At 46.1% G+C, this 20,169-nt stretch overlaps 1 pseudogene; it reads left to right on the forward strand.

Annotated features, from left to right (window-relative positions):
- Positions 1-1,668: 1,668 nt before the first annotated feature.
- Positions 1,669-2,612, forward strand: LOC134759153 (high mobility group protein B3-like; annotated as a pseudogene).
- The last annotated feature ends 17,557 nt before the right edge of the window (positions 2,613-20,169 follow it).

A 20,169-nucleotide genomic window follows, 5' to 3' on the forward strand; every position in this document is an offset into this window, starting at 1 on the left:
TTAATCCTGACAATGTCCTTTTAAGAAATGAACTCTTGTATGGGGTGGGACTGTGCAAGGTGGAGCAGCAACAGAGGTGAGGGCTCAGCAGGTGGTCACAGGATAGGGCTGTGGGAGCCAGGCCACTGAGGTTGGGGCTGACTGAACTCACAGACCTGATACTTTTCTCGAGAAACAAACCAGCTCAAAAGAAAAATGGCATTTGTTGCAACACAAGGAGCCGTGGTGGTTGACCAAACCACTCTGATGAAAAAGTACCTTCAGTTTGTGGTAGCTCTCACAGATGTAAATATAACTGATGAAACAAAGTTAAAAATCATGCAAGAAAGTATTTGCAAGCCTCATGGTGACCTCAAACCAAGAAACATACAATGGATACACAAAAAATAAAAAGTAAGAAACTAAATCATATCACCAGAGAAAATCATCTTCAGTAGAAGAAGACAGGAAGGAAAGAAAGAAGAGAAAACCAGAAAACAACCAGAAAGCAAATAACAAAATGGCAGGAGTAAGTCCCTACTTTCAATAATAACACTGAATGTAAATGGACTAAACTCTCCAATCAAAAGACATAGATTGCTGGAATGGATGTAAAAACAAGACCCATTGATCTACTGCCTGCAAGAAACACGCTTCACCTATAAAGACACAGACAGACTGAAAATAAAGGGATGGAAAAAGATATTCTATGCCAATGGAAACCAAAAAGAGCAGGAGTCACTATACTTATATCAGACAAAAACTATAAAAGACAAAGAAGACCACTATATAATGATAAAGGGGTCAATTTAGCAAGAGGATACAACAATTTAAAATGTATATGCACCCAACACTGGAGCACCTAAACATATAAAGGAAATATTATTAGAGCTAAAAACAGAGATAGACCCCAACACAATAATAGCTGGAGACTTCAACACCACTTTCAGCATTGGACAGATCTTCCAGACAGAAAATCAACAAAGAAAAATCAGACTTAATCTGCACTATAGACCAAATGGATCTAAGAGATATTTACAGAACATTTTATGCAAGAGCTGCAGAATATACATTCTTTTCCTCAGCACATGGATCATTCTCAAGGATAGACCATATGTTAGGTCACAAAATAAGTCTTAAAGCATTCAAAAAAGTTAAAATAATATCAAGCATCTACTCTGACCACAATGGAATAAAACTAGAAATTAATAACAAAAGGAATTTTGGAAACTATACAATATATGGAAATTAAACAATCTGCTGCTGAATGACCAGTGGGTCAATGAAGAAATTAAGAAGGAAATTGGGCCGGGTGTAGTGGTTCACACCTGTAATTCTAGCACTCTGGGAGGCCTATGTGGGCCAATCCCTTGAGCTCAGGAGTTCAAGACCAGCCTGGGCAACATGACAAAACCCTGTCACTACAAAAAATACAAAACTTAGCTGGGTGTGATGGCATGTGCCTGTATTTCCTCCTGTATTCCCAGGCGGCTGAGGTGGGATGTTAAGGTTGCAGTGAGTCGAGATCACACCACCACACTCCAGCCTGGGTGGCAGAGCCAGACCCTATCTCAAAAAGAAAAGAAAAGAAAAAAAGAAAGAAAGGAACGAAAGAGAGAAAGAAAAAGAAAAAAGGAAATGAAAAAACTTCTTGAAACAAATAATAATGGAAAAACAACATAACAAAACCTATGGGATACAGCAAAAGCAATACTAAGAGGGAAGTTTATAGCTAAAAGTGCCTACATCGAAAAAGAGGAAAAGCTTCAAATGAACAATCTAACAAGGCAGCTTCAAAGACTATAAAAACAAGAGCAAACCAAACCCAAAATTAGCAGAAGAAAAGAAATAATAAAGATCAGAACACAAATAAATAAAATTGAAATAAAAAATACAAAAGATCAATGAAACAAAAAGTTGGTTTTTCAAAAAGTTAAACAAAATTGAGACTAGTGAACAGTACAGTCAGGATGGCTGAAGATGACCCCACAAAACCAAAGAGCAAGATGTCTGCTTCTGCCTTTTTGTGTAGACGTGCAGAGAAGAACATAAAAAGAAAAACCCAGAAGTTCCTGTCAATTTTGCAGAATTTTCCAAGAAGTGCTCTGAGGGGTGGAAGACAATGTATGGGAAAGAGAAGTCTAAATTTGATGAAATGGCAAAGGTGGATAAAGTGCACTATGATCAGGAAAAGAAGGATTATGGACCAGCTAAGGGAGGCAGGAAGAAGAAGGATCCTAATGCCCCCAAAATGCCACCGTCTGGATTCTTCCTGTTCTATTCAGAATTCCGCTCCAAGATCAAATCCACAAAACCTAGCATCTCTATTGGAGATGCGGCAAAAAAAAAAAAAAAAGCTGAGCGAGATCTGGAGTAACTTAAATGACAGTGAAAAGCAGCCTTACATCACTCAGGCAGCAAAGCTGAAGGAGAACTATGATAAGGATGTTGCCGACTCTAAGTCGAAAGGAAAGTTTGATGGTGCAAAGTGTCCTGCTGAAGTTGCCCGGAAAAAGGTGGAAGAGGAAGGTGAAGAAGACAAAGAGGCAGAAAAGGAGGAGAAGGAGGAGGATGAATTAAAAAAAAAAAAAAAAAACCTGTTTATCTGTCTCCTTGTGAATACCTTAGAGTAGGGGAGGACCGTAATTGACACATTTCTTATTTGAGAAGTGTCTGTTGCCCTCATTAGGTTTAATTACAAACTTTGATCACGATCATATTGTAGTCTCTCAAAGTGCTCTAGAAATTGTCGGTGGTTTACATGAAGTGGCCATGGGTGTCCAGAGCACCCTGAAACTGTATCAAAGTTGTACATATTTCCAAACATTTTTAAAATGAAAAGGCACTCTCATGTTCTCCTCACTCTGTGCACTTTGCGGTTGGTGTGACAAGGCATTTAAAGATGTTTCTGGCATTTTTTTTTTTAATTTGTAAGGTGGTCTTAACTATATGGTAATTGGCTGCAAACCTAAGTTATCAACTGTATGTATCTATAGTTTGTTAAAAGAACAAAACAACCAGGACAAACTCTTGAAGCTCTTTGCTTGGGGTTGAGGCTGTGGGGAAGATGCCTTTTGGAAGGGCTATAGCTCAGGGCATGCACTGTGAGGCTGGACCTGTTGCCTCTGCAGTGGGCATCCATTTAGCTTCAGGTTGTCTTGTTTCTGTATATTGTGACACAGCATTCAGTGGCGCGATCTCAGCTCACTGCAACCTCCACCTCCCAGGTTGAAGTGATTCTCCTGCCTCAGCTTCCGGAGTAGCTGGGACTACTTTTTAAACAAACTGTAGAACTCTTCATTATTAGCAAAGTGAAAAGCCACTGCATCAATGAAAGTTCAAGAACTTTCTCTACTAAAACACAGTTTGAAACGTTGAATTTTTTTTTTTTTGTATGTTTGGAATGCTAAAATGTTTTCGAAGTTAAAGTCTTACATTAAAAAAAAAAGTTAAACAAAATTGACAAATCTTTAACCAGACTAAGAAACAAAGAGAGAAGATACAAATAAATAAAATCAGAAATGAAAAAGGAGACATTACAACTGATACTTCAGAAATTTAAAGGATCATTAGTGGCTACTATAAGCAAGTATATGCCAATAAATTGGAAAATCTAGAATAAATGGACAAATTCCTAGATACATGCAATCTACCAAGATTAAATTGGGAAGAAATCCAAAATCTGAACAGACCAATAACAAGTAACGAGTTTGAAGCCATAATAAAAAGTCTCCTGTTAACCCATTTATGCCAGAGTTTGCAAATTTTTTGTGTGTGAAAAATCAGACCTTGACAATGACCTTGAGCAGTAGGGTATAAATAACTCCTACAAACATAGCATTCCAATAATGGAACACTAGGCATAAATTGGTTGTTGAAGAAAAGCCGGGGACTTGATGGCTTCACTACTCAATTCTACCAAATGCTTAAAAACTAATACTAATCCTATTCAAAGTATTCATAAAAATAGAGGAGGAGGGAATACTTCCAAACTCATTCTACAAGGCCAGTATTACCCTGATACCAAAACCAGACACAGAAACATTAAAAAAAGAAAAGTACAGGCCAATATTTCTGATGAATATTGACGCAAAACCCTCAGCAAAATACTAGTAAACCTAATTCTACAATACATTAGAAAAAAAATCATTCCTCATATCCAAGTGGGATTTATCCCTGGGATGCAACGATGGTTCAACATATGCAAATCAATCAATGTGATACCTCATATCAACAAAATGAAGGATAAAAACCATACAATCATCTCAATTGATGCTGAAAAAGCATTTGATAAAATTCAGCACCTCTTCATGATAAAAGCCCTCGGAAAACTGGGGATAGAAGGAACATAGCTCAACATAATAACAGCCATATATGACAGACCCACAGCTAGTCTCATACTGAATGGGGATAAACTGAAAGTCTTTCCTCTAAGATATGGAACATGGATAAAGAAAATGTGGCACATATACATAATGGAGTACTATTCAGCTATTAAATAAGAATGAGATCCAGTCATTTGCAACAACATGAATGGAACTGGAGATCGTTATGTTAAGTGAAATAAGCTAGGCACAGAAAGACAAACATCACATGTTCTCAGTTATTTGTGGGATCTAAAAATCAAAACGTGATGGCATTAGGTGGGGCAAGAAAAAAATTTTTTTTAATTTAAAAAATTAAAATCAAAATGGTAGAACTCATGGACACAGAGAGTAGAAAGATGGTTACTGGAGGTTGGGAAGGATAGTGGGGGGCTGAGGGAAGTTGGAAGTGGTTAATGCTACAAAAAAAAAAATAGAAAAAATGAATAAGACCTACAACTTGATAGCACAAGAGGGTGACAATAGTCAATAACTTAATTGTACATTTTAAAATCACTTAAAGAATGTAGCTGGATTGTTTGTAACTCAAAGGATAAATGTTTGAGGGGATAGACACCTCCATGCCCCATGGCGTGCTTATTTCACATTACATGCCTGTATCAAAACATCTCATGTACTCCATAAATGTATACAGCTATTGTGTACCCACAGTAAAATTTTAAATTTTTATAAAAAGAAAAATTTTTAAAAAGAACTATTGTAATCCTCAGTTAACAGATGGGGGTCGGGTGTGGTGGCTCATCCCGTAATCCCAGCACTTTGGGAGGCTGAGGTGGGTGGATCACCTGAAGTCCAGAGTTCGAGACCAGCCTGGCCAACATGGGCAAACTCCGTCTCTACTAAAAATGCAACAATTAGCCGGGTGTGGTGGCAGATGCCTGTAATCCTGGCTACTCGGGAGGCTGAGGAAGGAGAATCGCTTAAACCCAGGAGATGGAGGTTGCAGTGGGCCGAGATTGCACCACTGCACTCTAGCCTAGGAAACAAAAGCAAAACTTCATCTCAAAAAAAACAAAAAACAAAAAAAAACGGGGCCGGGGGGAACTGAGGCCAGGCAAAGTGGTTCATGCCTGTAATCCCAGCACTTTGGGAAGCCAAGGCAGGAGGATCACTTGAAGCCAGGAATTCGAGACCAGCCTGGGCAACACAGTGAGATAGCCCTTCAAAAAACAAAAAAATTAACAAGGCTAGTAGTCCTAGCTACTCAGAAGGCTAAGGCAAGAGGATCACTTGAACCCAGGAGGTTGAGGCTGCAGTAAGCTATGATCATGCCAGTGCACTCCAGCCCGGATGACAGAGCAAAACTCCGTCCATAAAAACAAACAAACAAAAACAGACGGGGAAATGAAGACACAGAGAGGTTAAGTACCTTGTCACAGACACACAACTAGTGAGTAAGTGTGGCAGCAGTGGTAATTTTCTTTGACTATCCCATATGCTTTCCTTTATACCTACCCTCTTCCTGGGAGGCTGGGCTATGACTAGTTCTAGCCAAAGAAATATGAACGGAAGTAATGTCTGTCACTTCCAAACTGAGGCAGTGAAAAGTCTCCAGGCACAATTCTCCAGTCTCTTCTTTCCCCTGGCATGGAGGAGATATGCAGGCAGTGCAGCTGCAAGATAATGGTGCCTCCAATCACCTAGATCCCTAAGTGACCACGTGGAGCAGAGCCCCCACTGTCCTGCATGGGGCATGTGGCATGGGGAAGAAACAAATGGTTACTGTGTTCATCACAATTTTTAGGGTTGTCTATCACCATGAGTCTACTAGCCCATCCTGACTAACACATTAGTGGAATTAAGGCTCAAACCCCACTCTGTCTTAACTGTGGATTCTAAGGTTCAACCTTTAGAGCTTCTGGGTATGTATCTCACCTAGTAACGGTCACAAATATCAGGACAAATTGGGCCTCTTCTCTCCTTCCCCAGCACCCTCAAGCATGGAAGGGACATATCTCATAGAGCCTTTGGGTATCTTTAAGCCTTTATTAGTGTTCCTACTCTCCATCCATCTGGTTCTGGTGAAGCCCATGACCCAGCCTAGCCAATCAGAGAACTGACTCCTTCTAACCTCAGCAACTAGTCCCAAGACTCCAGTTGGTGCAGACAGGGCAAATCCCGGGACTTGTGTAGGATTTACCAGGAAAAGAAGGGCGGTCTCTTTTGCTTATCCTTAATGGGGTATGAACTGATAGCCATTCTGCCACCCTGTGGGAACTAAATGTGAAACCAATATAAGGTGAGCTAAAAGACCAAGAGTAGGTAGAACCATTTGAACCACCGGATTTAGCTGTGTCTGAGCCTAGCTCTACTCAAAAATATCTGTTATTGATCAAGGCAGTCTGAATAGAACTTTTCTGTCACTTGGAACCAAAAGAATTCAGAGTGGTCTCCCCTTGTACCTTCTGTCTGCTGTGTGTTCCAGATTGGGGCAGAAGAGAGACGTCTTGGCACCTGGGCAACCAGGAGTGGGGGCACCATGCATAGTCACAGAGAAGTATGGAAAAGATGGTGGGCTTGGACACAGCAGGGTTGAGGTGCTGGCAGGGTGCCCACGTGGAGCTGCTCAGCAGGCTGGCAGGAAGTGTGTGTGCAGGTCTGGAGGGTGCAGAAGCCTCTGACCCAGACACAGGAGGTGGCAGCTGAGTGTGTGGGAGGACATGAGATCATGGAGGGATGACAAAAAAGAGGACAGAGAATGGAGACCAGAACCTTGTTAAGCAGGAATCTTGCCACAGTGGTAGAGTTAGGAGTGAAGGGCATTCAAGGGGAAGAAGATGTGTGTGGCCTGGGGAAAGCTCCTGAGCCACTCTCCCTCAGTTTCTTTTCTCTGTGAAATGGGTTCACAGTGTATACCTGTGCTGTGTTGTAGTGAGGATGGAGAACACATATTGAGCTCTTATCTGAGTGCCCAGAGCTCAACAAACATAAACTGGTATCAGCTAATGGGAGAAGAGAGACAGATTGCCCAGGGTGGATGTGGAAGAGAGTTCTCAGAGTTGCTTCCTTCCTAAAATTCTCCAGCCACTGCACTCACGGTCTGCTGTGCTGAAACTGCCAGTTGCCACCTTGCTCTCTCCACACCCTGGAAGCTCCTTGAATAGGAGCTGGGACTCATTCCCTTTGTATCCAAGAGCTGGCACAGTGCCTGGCACAGAGCATGCACTGCATGAGTGCTTGTCAATCATTAGAGGAAGGAAAGGACTCACCCCAGTGCAGACATCTGCAGAGATGGAGGAAGAGAGAGGCCTGAGAAGGGGTTATTGGATTTGTTCATCAGAAGTCCCTAGTGACTGTTGGCATTTGGGCATTGAGGGGTTAACAGGGATCCAGAGCTGCTCCAGGTGTCCCTGTCCCCTCCACAAGTCACTCCCCACCACCACCTGCCCCCCCCAGCAAGTGAAAGAAATTGGGGGAAGGGGAGGATCGGGCTGATTCCTCAATGAGTTTTCTAATGGACAGGCTCCCTCTCTTTCTCTCTCTCAGGCCCAGACTCGCCAACTCTGCCACCCCCTCAATTTGGTAGGGGCTCTTATCTCAGAAGCTGCTGGAAGAATTTGGCATTTTGACCCTATTTCATCACTCCTAGGGCAGTCTGGCAGACAAAGATGCTCCACACAGCAGCTGAGCTCATTCACAGAAGCACCGCACACACACAAGGCCCCTCCAAAGTGAGTCCCCCTCCCCCAGTGACCTGCATCTTTATGACACCTGCGCAGGCCTAAGGCACAATGCTGCAGGGTGGATCTGACATGAGTTGGGGGTGGAGGGCCGGACTAGAACTCTGCCTCTCCTGGATCCTGGCCTTGCACAACTTCACTTGCCCTGAGGCCTGATATTTCATCCTTGGGGTTTAAGTCACCTGGCCTGGGAGTGCTCAGTTAAGATGAAAATGCCCCCAGGGTGAAACACAGTCACTGCAGGGAAAAAAGATAAGTCCCACAGCTGAGTCCCTTTGAACCCACACGACTGGGATTTGCTGGAGGGCGAGATGCAGAAAGGGAAGGGAGTGGAAAAGTACTGCAGAAACCTTTCCTTCCTTCACACTTTGGAGTTCCACCTTTCTTTCCTTCAGTAAACATTTACTGGGTGCCAATTCCACACCATTGCTTAGCCAGGTGCCAGGGGCACCTAGTCTGTCAATCCAGTCCCTTGAGGTGAGAGTGAGGTGAGATTGTGTATTAATGCCTGAGAACTACAGAGGTTGGAAAGGAGTCATGGGGAAGCCGAGGGACTGGAGGGTCCTTCCCCTGCCTTCCCAACCTCCAGCCACAGCCTTGCTAGCCCACAGTGAGCTGTGATCATACCACTGCACTCCAGCCTGGGCAACAGAGTGAGACCCAGTCTCTAAGAAAAAAAAAAAAAAATGGTGAGGGGTGAGGAGAGGCTGAGGGGGCACAGAAGGATCAGAGCTCAGAGTCCCAGGCAGGCCAACAACTGGTGAGAGGGACTTGAAAGGACCTGCTCATGCCTCTCAACCCTCCAGTCCCTGAGGAGTGGGAGGTGACTGGGGGGCCTCCCGGGTACCTTCTCATTGAGGCAATCACAGTCTTCCAGTGCAAAGCATCTCATCAGCCTCACTCCTAAGAGAAGGATTTTCCCTCTTCCCTGTCTCCAGGTGGTTCCCATGGATGCTCCTCTCCTCGCCTCCACACAGGAGAGGAATGAACCTTGTTCCCAGCTGGAACCCCTCTCTGGATTCCAGGTGAACCTCGGAAGGCACAGTTAATGCCCTTCACCTAGATCATTGGTTCTCAAAGTGAGGTGGGAGGATCCATCATATCAGATACCTGGACGCTTATTAGAAAAGTAAATCTTAGAAAAGTAAAGGGGTGGTCCAACAAGCCATTTCAACCAGCCCCCAAGTGATTCTGATGCCATCCGCCTGGGAACCACTGGTCAGGAGAACAATTCAGCTAGAATTTTCTGGGTGCCTGGGTGTGGAGTGGGGAGAGGGGAAAAGGAGCATCCCCGTGGCCTGGCTGGTGGCAGCAGGTGGGCTTCTCCGGAAGAAGGAGCTGGTCTGATTCAGGGCCAGGGGTCTGCCCCTCCCTCGGGCTGGGGATGCTCGTGGTGAGCAGGTGCAGTGGGGAGAGATAGACCGTGGTTTTCAGGAACTTCTTGAAGGGATCTGAAACTCCCAGAACATCAAGAGCCTTTCTTTGAAAAGATTTTAATTTAACACACAATTATCATTTGAATCCACTTTCATTGGAAACATTCAAGCCACACCAAAACAGAGGTAGCAACAAGGAAAAGTCCTTCCTTGATGCCCTCAATGCTAGATCCTGTCCAGAAGCAGCCACTGGTACCTGCTTGATGTTTACCCTTCAGGACCTTTGGGGACATTTATATGTACACACAGAAGGACAGAGTCTGGGTGCTTTTACATAAAGAGGCTAATGGGAGGAGGTTATGCTGGGCAACTCCCTACTCCCTCCCTTTAATAACACATCTGAAAACCTCTGCTTTAAATGCCCGGAGATCCAGCATCAGGCTCTGGGCCTCTTTTCAACAATATCTGGAGGGCGGTGGTTACAGGGGCAAGAAAAAAAACATTTTAACACCACAGCAGAGCACCCCACCCTTTTCCTGAATACCTCCACCACCCGCTTTCCATTGCCTACCCTATGACTGCACACACACACATGACGCTGGTCTGATTTAAGGAAACCCTTCCCAGTCCTCGCCTAGCATGGCAACCCCTGACCTCACAGGCAGCACAGTGCTGAGGCACTGGGGCCTCCTTTTGCTCCAGACAGAAATTCCTTGGCCCGGAGAAGGCCCTCTCTGGAGTCCCAGGACAAATGGGCATTGGAAGGGCTGTGTCACCACTGAGAGCTGTGCGTGTTTGCATGTACATTTACCCTGGGCGGGAGTTCAGAGCTTTCCTTTCGATTCCCAAAGGCCTCTGATACTCTATACAGGATAAAAACCAAGTTGTACATTGATTGCCTCTTAATGGGTTTTCTAATTTACAGTCGAATGCTTGGGAGTCAGCCAGCTCTTGGGAAAATGGTGGCCTCACCCTCCCCGAAAGCTCAGGCCTGGGTACAGGGTGTCCTCTCTCTAAATGGCAGAGCAAGAGGGAGGAAAAGCTGAAGATGAGAGAAAGAATGAGGCAGATGGGCAACCCAAGTGTCCTGGGTGGAACAGTATCCCCCCAACATTCATGTCCTTCCCCAAACCTTAGAATGTGACCTTATGTGGAAATAGGGCATTGCAGATGTGATTAATTTGAGGTTATACTGAGTGGGGTGGGCCTTTAATCCAGTATGACTGGAGTCCCTATAAGAAGAGAGGAGAGGCCGGGCGCGGTGGCTCACACCTGTAATCCCAGCACTTTGGGAGGCCAAGGTGGGTGCATCACGAGGTCAGGAGATCGAGACCATCCTGGCTAACACAGTGAAACCTCGTCTCTACTAAAAATACAAAAAATTAGCCTGGCATGGTGGTGGGCGCCTGTAGTCCCAGCTACTTGGGAGGCCGAGACAGGAGAATGATTTGAACCCGGGAGGCGGAGGTTGCAGTGAGCCGAGATAATGCCACTGCACTTCAGCCTGGGCGATAGAGCGATACTCCATCTAAAAAAAACAAAAAAAAAAAGAGAGAGAGGAGAACGGATGCAGAAGACACCTAGGGGAGAACGCCATGTGAAGATGGAGGCAGAGACAGGAGTGATACCTCTACAAGCAGGGAACGCACAGGGTTGCCGGCAACCACTGGAAGCCAGGAGCGCGGCCTGGAACAGACCCTCCGTCAGGACCTCTGGCAGGAGACTTGCTGACACCTTGAGTTCAATGCTGGCCCCAGAACTGTGAGAGAAGACATCTCTGTTTTAAGCCACTCACTTGGTTAGTGGTACTTTGTCACAGGAACCCCAGGAAATGCACACACCAAGGTAGGGGTGGCAAAAAGCAGAGCTCAGCCATGGCTTCTGGGGAGACCCTGAAGCCCCCACAGAGTCCCCAGCACTCAGTGCCTGAAAGGGCCAGGTCCCTTTGGGTCAAAGAGTCTGCCCTGTGCTCGCTCAGCTGTGCAGGCAGCTCCCAGCTCAGAGAGAGAGTTCCCTAATAAACAGGCAAACCAAACCCATGTTCCCTCCAGGCCCTCGAGTCACCTGCCACTTGGTAATGAGAGGACGTCAGCCCAGTTCCTGGCTGGTGGCTCTGACAGGCGCCCATCTGCTCCGGAAGTGTCCGGCCTGGATAAACAGAGCCAGGCTCTGCCTCCCACGGCTGACCCAGCCAGGTCAAGCGGAAGCCCAGGGCCTCAGGCCTCAGGTCTCCCAGGGCTCACTTTCCACACTGACCTGGTCACAGCTGGCTACCCCAGCAGGAATGGGCATCCCTGGAAAATGGCAGTGAAGACGGGGGGAAGGAAGAGTTGGGGACCTACCTCCCAGGCCACTTCCCTGGATCTCTGCTGGGCCCAGGGTCCCTGCCCCTCCCATCTGCCCCCCTCCTCACTCACGCCCACGTGAAGCCATCTGCCACCCTCGCCCCCTGGCAGGCACCACAGCCTCATGACTCAGCGCCCAGCCCAGAGCTGCTCTGTGGGTGGCCACTCCGGAACCTTGCAGAGAGGGAGGTGCTGGGAAGGGGGTTTGAGCGGGGGTGGGTGGAGGCAGAAGACACGTGCAGACCCCAGGTGGCTGTTCACAGAGCACCAAGCCCTGACAGCACTGCCTTCATCCGGTTTTGCAGGCAACAACCTCTCCAGCAGAGGTGTTGCCTAAAATACCATGGCCCAATTGAAATGCACCTGATCAGTTCCATTTTTCCCTCCAGGTTTCCCCACCCGTTCTCGAGGTCCTGATCCCAGGCTACGCTGGGCCCCTGTCTCCAGTTCCATCTTTGCTTCTTCCTGTGCCTTCCCCACCTTCTTGCAGCCCCTGGAACACATCCCTGGAACAGCTTATTCACCCCCACACAACCTTGAGTAGATAAAGGCCCACAAAGGTATTAGAGACTTCATGTCATCCTTTGAGCAAGGGGCTTGACCCCAAGTGCCCACCCCAAAACGCCTGTGGTAATGGTGACACCGTAGGTGCCATTCTGGGGAAGGGAGAGAGTGAGGGTGGAGGATGTCATCCCCACAGTGGCAGGGCAAGAGACAGGTCCCCGCCCCAGGCATCTTGGGCAGGTGGCTCCAGGTTCCGTTCTGAGTCGGGTGTTCTTTACACCTGTTGCTTTTGCTCAAGGTGGCTCGGCACCTGGAAGATCAGGATTTGAGGCCAGGCTCCAACCCTGAGGGTGAGGATAGGGCCCGAGTGGGAGCTGTGTTTCCTCTGCTGTTGCTGAGACCCATCCAGAAGTTCACTGCCCCTCTAGAGCCTCTCAGGCCAGAAGGGAGATGTAGCCACTTGGCCTCATAGCTGAAGAGAGGTCCTCAGGATTTGGCCCTGGTTCTGTCCCTTCCCAGGTAGCCCCCTGTGGGGTCAGATTCTCCTGGAGAGCCAGGCAAGGGTGCCCCTACTTCTTCCCAGCCCTGTTCCTTCCTAACCAAGTCTGTGGTCTCCTTTCATTTCTTAATGGTTATTTTAACTGCTGGGAACCTCAAGGAAACAGGCACTGCCTAACAAAAATAAAGAATCCCGGGAAATTTCAAGACACTTCAAAATTGTAGCAGGAAGAGCCCAACCACATTTGAATCCCAGTTCTGCAGTTATGTGTGAACCTGAGCAAGACACCCTCTCCGTGGCTGGGTTTCCTCAATTCTATGATAACAAGGGTACCTGCCCCAAAGGACTGTTATGATGCCGAAATGAGGCAGAGAATTGTGAAAAGGCACAACTTGAGATAGTCTGTTTCCTTTACAGAAATGGACACAGTTGAGTAACAGCAATAATTAATAATAATCACTGTGACCATTCCTTTACATGTGCTGTGTTGACATGAGCGTCAAGCATTGTGTGGAGGGTTTCAGCTGCACTAACCTCCCTAAAGTCTGTGTACTTTGATCCAGTCTTTCTTTCCACACTCTACTTCAGGAGACAGTTCAACTCTCCCAGAGGCACTCCTTTCCCACATTTACACCCTCCCTTTCCCGCTAGGCATTGGGCTATTTTCCAGGCCACCCCCTTCCCCCGACTCCAGGGAGCATCTCCCAGGAACTTGCCCTGCTTCCCAGAGCAGGAAGGTGGGCAGAAGACAGCCCCAGCTGGAAAATCAGAGTACATGTTTCCGTACAACTTCTTCAGAATGATAGACTTCTAGAACAAACAAAAAGCTCCATTCAGGAGCCGCTCTCTATTTTGCCCTGGTACTCCCAGCCTGCCCCACTGCACAGCTGCAGAAAATGTGATTTTCCTGAGGCCACACAGAGAGTAAGCAGCAAAGATTCCAGCAACATGTGGCACTTGCAATGCATGTACTGCATCCATTCACTTAGTAAACACCCACAGTACTGACGTTATGCTCCACAGATGATCGATACCAAAAAGGCCCATGTGCTCAGGGCATTGACATTCAATGAAGAGGGCTCAGAGCCCAAACAAATCAACAAGGCAATCGCCAAGGCTGAGAAATGCCATGAAGAAAATGCATCCTGGTGGTGTGGGACGGAGGGATAGGTGGATTCAGGGGAGGGAGGCTTCTCTTTACCTAGAGTAGTCAGAGAGGCCTCTCTGAAAGGTGACACTGAGCTGAGAACTGAACGATGAGACACAGCTCAGGGAGGTCTTGGGGAACAGGCGTCATGCTAGGGGAACAGCGAATGCAAAGGTCCTGGTGCAGGAATGTGTTTGTTCTCTTCGAGGAACAGGGCGATCAGTATAGTTGGAGCACAGCAGATGAGGAGAGGTGGGAGAGGCAAGGAAGACAGCCTCATAGCCACAGTAATGGGCTTGGATTGGATCCTAACAGCGACGGGCTAGGAGGGTTTCAGGTAGGGCAATGACCATTATGCCTTACGGCCTAGAAAGATCACTCTGGCGGCTGGGAATGGCTCAAAGGGGGCAAGCAGTTCCAAGGAAGCTGTGGTGGCCTGGACCACTGCGCCAGCTGTGAGGTGCAGGGAGGTGAGAGGCAAAGACCTTCAACCTAACGCACCTGAAGCACTTAGCACTGAGCCTGACACCCACTGAATTATGAGTGATGGCCCCTCCAGAGATGGGGGCCTGAGGAGGAGGTGCTGGGGGCTAGATGCGGCCACAGGTAGCAGTGACAGGGGCTGGGGAGACTGCCTTTCTTGGGCTTAAGACTGCAGGCAGCCTCCAGAGGTAGCAAGTGGCGGCCGACTCTGTGGAGCCCACATCCTACTTTGGTTCTCTGAAGCCTGTGTCATCTTCCCATTCTTCAAAGATCATTCTCAGAGCCACTCTCTGTGACATAGAAGCATTCTAGAAATAAAAACCTGCCAGTAATTAGAATGGAAGTAGCTTACATACTTTTTATATTCCAAAATTGTGTTTAAATTATACGAACGCATAAAAATTTCAAGTGCAAGAGCACACAGTGAAAAATAATTCTCCCTCCACCTCTGTCCTCCCTCCCTGGAAAAAATTCTGTTTTCTACACATTCTTTTTCCAGAAATATTCTCAGCACACACACACACACACACACACACACACACAAAATTACATCCTATTTTTAAACATAAAGACAAGATCACATATATACTGTCTTGTACCCTTTTTCACACACAAAAAATATTTCTTGAAGATCATTTCATATCAGTCCATGGATCACAATCTCATTCTTTTTAGTGGGTACATAGTATACCATAGAATAGCTGTGTTAGAGAGGAAAGTGGGCATTTAGATGGCTTCCGGGATTAACCACTGTAAGGAATGTCACAGAAAACCTCCCCATATGTAGTCTTTGGTATTTTCATTGCACAAATTCCTAGAAGTGGAATTAATGGTTCAAAAGATAAATTACAGTTTTTGTTTTCACAAATACTGACAAATTGCTCTTGGGAACAGTTGGATTAATTCACCCTGACCCCCACCACCAGCTGACTCTGAGGGCATGCCCTTCACAATGTCAGCATAGGCATGGTCCAAATGTTTCATCGTTGCCAGTCTCATGACACCTTACAATATTTTTTTTTTGAGGCAGAGTCTTGCTCTGTCACCCAGGCTGAAGTACAGTGGCTTGATCTTAGCTCACTGCAACCTCCCACTCCTAGGTTCAAGTGATCCTCCTACCTTAGCCTCCCGAGTAGCTGGAACTACAGGCACACGTCTCCACGCCTGGTAATTTTTATTTTTGTATTTTTGGTAGAGACGGGATTCCTCCATGTTGCCCAGGTTGGTCTCAAACTCCTGAGCTCAAGCAATCCTCCCACCTTGGCCTCCCAAGGGATTGCAGGCATTAACCACTACACCTGGCCTGTAACCGTACTTTTTAAGTGTAAGCACACCTGTATAGGTGTTGTGGGAGTTATCACCCCCATTTTGTAGACCAGGAAGCACAAGACGCCCACCCCAGGGCACAAAGCCAGTGGGGCGGAAAGCAGGGGCCAGGTGAGGGAGTGGCTGCCTCCACAGATACTAGATACTAGGACTCTGGCAGTCAAGACAGGGTACACAGGTCGGAAGCCAAGAGACAGGGCAATGATCAGGTCCGTAAACCCACTCCACCAGGACTAGGGACACAGAACTGTCTATTCTGTACCCCTGCCTGTGCCAGCCTGAGGCCTGGATGTGGGTGTCGATTAGCCATACTAGGGCAATGGGAAGTAGGCCACTTGCTGGAGGAGTAGAGAGCTTAGGAGTAGAGATAAGAAGTTTCCTTTCTTCCCACCATGAACAGGTTGGCGGTTGCAAAACAGGAAAATGCAGGCTCCATTAAAAGGAGAGACAGAAAAAGAGAGGCCCCTGTCAATAAACCACAGTAGCCAAATGAACCTAAGTTTAGCATCACTCTCTAAGCCTGTACGGGAGCCTCTTGACTGCTGATTCTTCTAATGGGCTCCACTTCCGTGAACTCAAAGGTAATGGAATGAGTTTCAGCAAAAACTATGTTCTAAATAAAGCAATACAATCAGAGCTGCTGACCTTTGACAGAAAACTCTTCTTATAGGCCTTGGACTTGAAGTAAAGAATGTGCTCTTTGTGAGGGTGCATTTGTATGTGTGTGTGTGTGTGTGTGTGTGTGTGAAGACTGAATTTCAGGCATGGCTGAAAACAGTAAAAAAAAAAAGTTCTATCATGTTACTAGGACTTGCTTGTTTGAAAAAAAGAAAAAAAACCTTAAAGGAAAATGTTAGTGTAAAGAGGGCAGGGAAACATGGCTGTTTTGAAACCAACATCAGGGCCCATATGGGTGTAGGATTTATTATTCATAGATAGGATTTCCGTGGGTTTTCAAGGCTGGCCTCCAAGGCTCATGCAACCTCCCCCTCCTGGGTTTAAGTGATCCTCCTACCTCAGACTCCCGAGTAGCTGGAACTACAGGCATGAGTCCCCACGCCTGGTTATTATTATTATTATTATTATTTTGTATTTTTGGTAGAGACGGGGTTTCACAATATTGCCCATGCTGGTCTCGAAATCCTGATTTCCTGATTTTTAGCAATCAGGAAAGTCTCCTACAGAGTGCTCCAGCAGAGCCAGGCATGAGGCCCCTAAAACAGGCATACTAGAAGCTTGTGTCCAGGCAGAGAGGACTTGCTGAGCACTGCGGGTCACAATCAAGGGGCCATGAAGGCCCCCAGGGGTCCCAGATGATTGGATCAAAGAAGCCCAGAGCCTATGGCCATCACTTGCCAGTCTGAGATGCTGGAGTTTCAGTCGTTCATCTTTCTGAGTGAAGATGGTGTCCATTCATTCCACTGTCTCAGGCAGTCAATAAATAAATTATTTTTGAGCCCACCACAAATCAGAGACTGTGCTGGGGCACTAGTGGTGGTGAGAGGTTGGTGATGGGGGATTTTACAGGGGTGGTGGGGAGTGTAAGTGGCTTTGGAAAACAACTGGGCATTATCTTGTAACACTGAAGTTGCACACACCAATGACCCAGCAATTACTTCCACTCCTAAGATTATGCCCTGAAAACTCTTGCACATGTATGAAAAGCCTTCACAAGTATCTTCAAAGAAGCATTGTTCATAATTGTAAAATTATGAAAATCCCAGATGTCCTTTGACTGGAGAAGGAATGAATTGAGATCTCTTCCCACAATGTAATATTATGCAGCAGTGAGAAATGAATGTACTAGAGTTACATGCAATCAGATGGATGACAGCCGGGAGTGGTGGCTCACGCCTGTAATCCCAACACTTTGGGAGGCTGAGGCAGGTAGATCACTTGAGCCCAGGAATTCGAGACCAGCCTGGCCAACATGGTGAAACCCTGTCTCTACAAAAACTATGAAAATTAGGCCAGGCACCGTGGCTCATGCCTGTAATCCCAGCACTTTGGGAGGCCAAGGCGGGCAGATCACCTGAGGTTAGGAATTTGAGACCAGCCTGACCAACATGGTGAAACCTCGTCTCTATTAAAAATACAAAAATTAGCCAAGCGTGGTGGCGGACACTTACAATCCTAGTTACTCAGGAGGCTGAGGCAGGAGAATCGCTTGAATCCAGGAGGTGGAGGTTGCAGTGAGCCAAGATCGTGCCACTGCACTCCAGCCTGGGTGACAGGGCAAGACTCTGTCTCAAAAAAGCAAACAAACAACAACAGCAACAACAACAACAACAAAACAACAAACAAACAAACACAGCAAAAAAAACCCAGAAACTTAGAAATGCTGGTTCCTTGGGTTTTTTTATAATTAAAAAAATTTTTTTCAAGATGAATGAATCTTGAAACAAATGATGCATAAAAAAACGAATTTCAGAAGACAACAATACACTATGCCATTTTTTCTAAAGCTTAAAAATAAGCAAAGATAAACCTTTTCTAAAGAAATCATATAAACGTCTTAAAACGTTTTTAGAGCAAGCGATTTTGAGCATCAAATTTAGGACACTTGTTACCCCAGAGTGGCAAACAGAATATGGGTTGGGGAGGTGCCAGAATATGGGATGGGGACGTGTCCACAGGTAGGGTCAATGGTTTCAGTCACATTCTAGTTGTTGGGCCACATAGTAGGTTACAAGCCTTTGTTTCATTATGTTTTATTAATTACAAGTATTCTTTTACACAAAAAAAACTTTTTTTTTTGAGACAGAGTCTCGCTCTTTCACCCAGGCTGGAGTGCAGTGGCGTGATCTCAGCTCACTGATAGCTTTGCCTCCCGGGTTCACGCCATTCTCCTGCCTCAGCCTCCCGAGTAGCTGGGATACAGGCGCCTGCCACCATGCCTGACTAATTTTTTGTATTTTTAGTAGAGGCGGGGTTTCACCGTGTTAGCCAGGATGGTCTCGATCTCCTGACCTCATGATCTGCCCGCCTCGACCTCCCAAAGTGCTGGGATTACAGGCGTGAGCCACCGCACCTGGCCAAAAAACATTTTAAAAGAAAGAAATACTGCATTACTCCTGCTGTGAAGGAGAATGCTATCTATTTGAGAAGCCAGATGCACAAACCAACAAAAAAGGCATTTTATATGTCAAAATACAAGACTAGATCTCTATGAATGTCAGTACATGTTTGGACTCTGTTTTTTTTAGACATTTGCAACATCTAATGTGAAATTATAATTGTTTCTTATTGTTTCCTGAAGATATTGATACAGTATAGGTCAAATGAAACACCAAAAGTAGAATAGAAGAGGCAGTATATGTACATCCTTCAGCATAGCATATACCTTTAGAAGTTATTTATTTTTTAGACGGAGTCTCGGTCTGTCGCCCAGGCTGGAGTGTGATGGTGTGATCTCGGCTCACCGCAAGCTCCGCCTCCCAGGTTCACGCCATTCTCCTGCCTCAGCCTCCGGAGTAGCTGGGACTACAGGCGCCCGCCAACACGCCCGGCTAATTTTTTGTATATTTAGTGGAGACAGGGTTTCACCATGTTAGCTAGGATGGTCTCGATCTCCTGACCTCGTGATCTGCCTGCCTTGGCCTCCCAAAGTGCTGGGATTACAGGCGTGAGCCACCGCACCCAGCCTTTTTTTTTTTTTTAAATATATGTACATACTTTAAGTTCTAGGGTACGTGTGCACAGCATGTAGGTTTGATACATAGGTATACATGTGCCATGTTGGTTTGCTGCACCCATCAACTCGTCATTTACATTAGGTATTTTTCCTAATGCTATCCCTCCTCCAGCCTCCCACCCACCGACAGGCCCCAGTGTGTGATGTTCCCCACCCTGTGTCCAAGTGATCTCATCATTCAATTCCCACCTAAGAGTGAGAACATGCCGTGTTTGGTTTTCTGTCCTTGTGATAGTTTGCTCAGAATGATGGTTTCCAGCTTCACCCATCTCCCTACAAAGGACATGAACCCATCCTTTTTTATGGCTGCATAGTATTCCACGGTGTATATGTGCCATATTTTCTTAATCCAGTCTATCACTGATGGACATTTGGGTTGGTTCCAAGTCTTTGCTATTGTGAATAGTGCTGCAATAAAACATAAGTGTGCATGTGTCTTTATAGTAGCATGATTTATAATCCTTTGGGTATATACCCAGTAATGGTATTGCTGGGTCAAATGGTAATTCTAGTTCTAGATCCTTGAGGAATCGCCACACTGTCTTCCACAATGGTTGAACAATTTACATTACCACCAACAGTGTAAAAGCATTCCTGTTTCTCCACATCCTCTCCAGTATCTGTTGTTTCCTGACTTTTTAATGATTGCCATTCTAACTGGTGTGAGATGGTATCTCATTGTGGTTTTGATTTGCATTTCTCTAATGACCAGTGATGATGAGCATTTTTTCATGTGTCTGTTGGCTGCATA

This window comes from Gorilla gorilla, chromosome 8, assembly GCF_029281585.2.
Source record: "Gorilla gorilla gorilla isolate KB3781 chromosome 8, NHGRI_mGorGor1-v2.1_pri, whole genome shotgun sequence".
Taxonomy (NCBI): domain Eukaryota; kingdom Metazoa; phylum Chordata; class Mammalia; order Primates; family Hominidae; genus Gorilla; species Gorilla gorilla.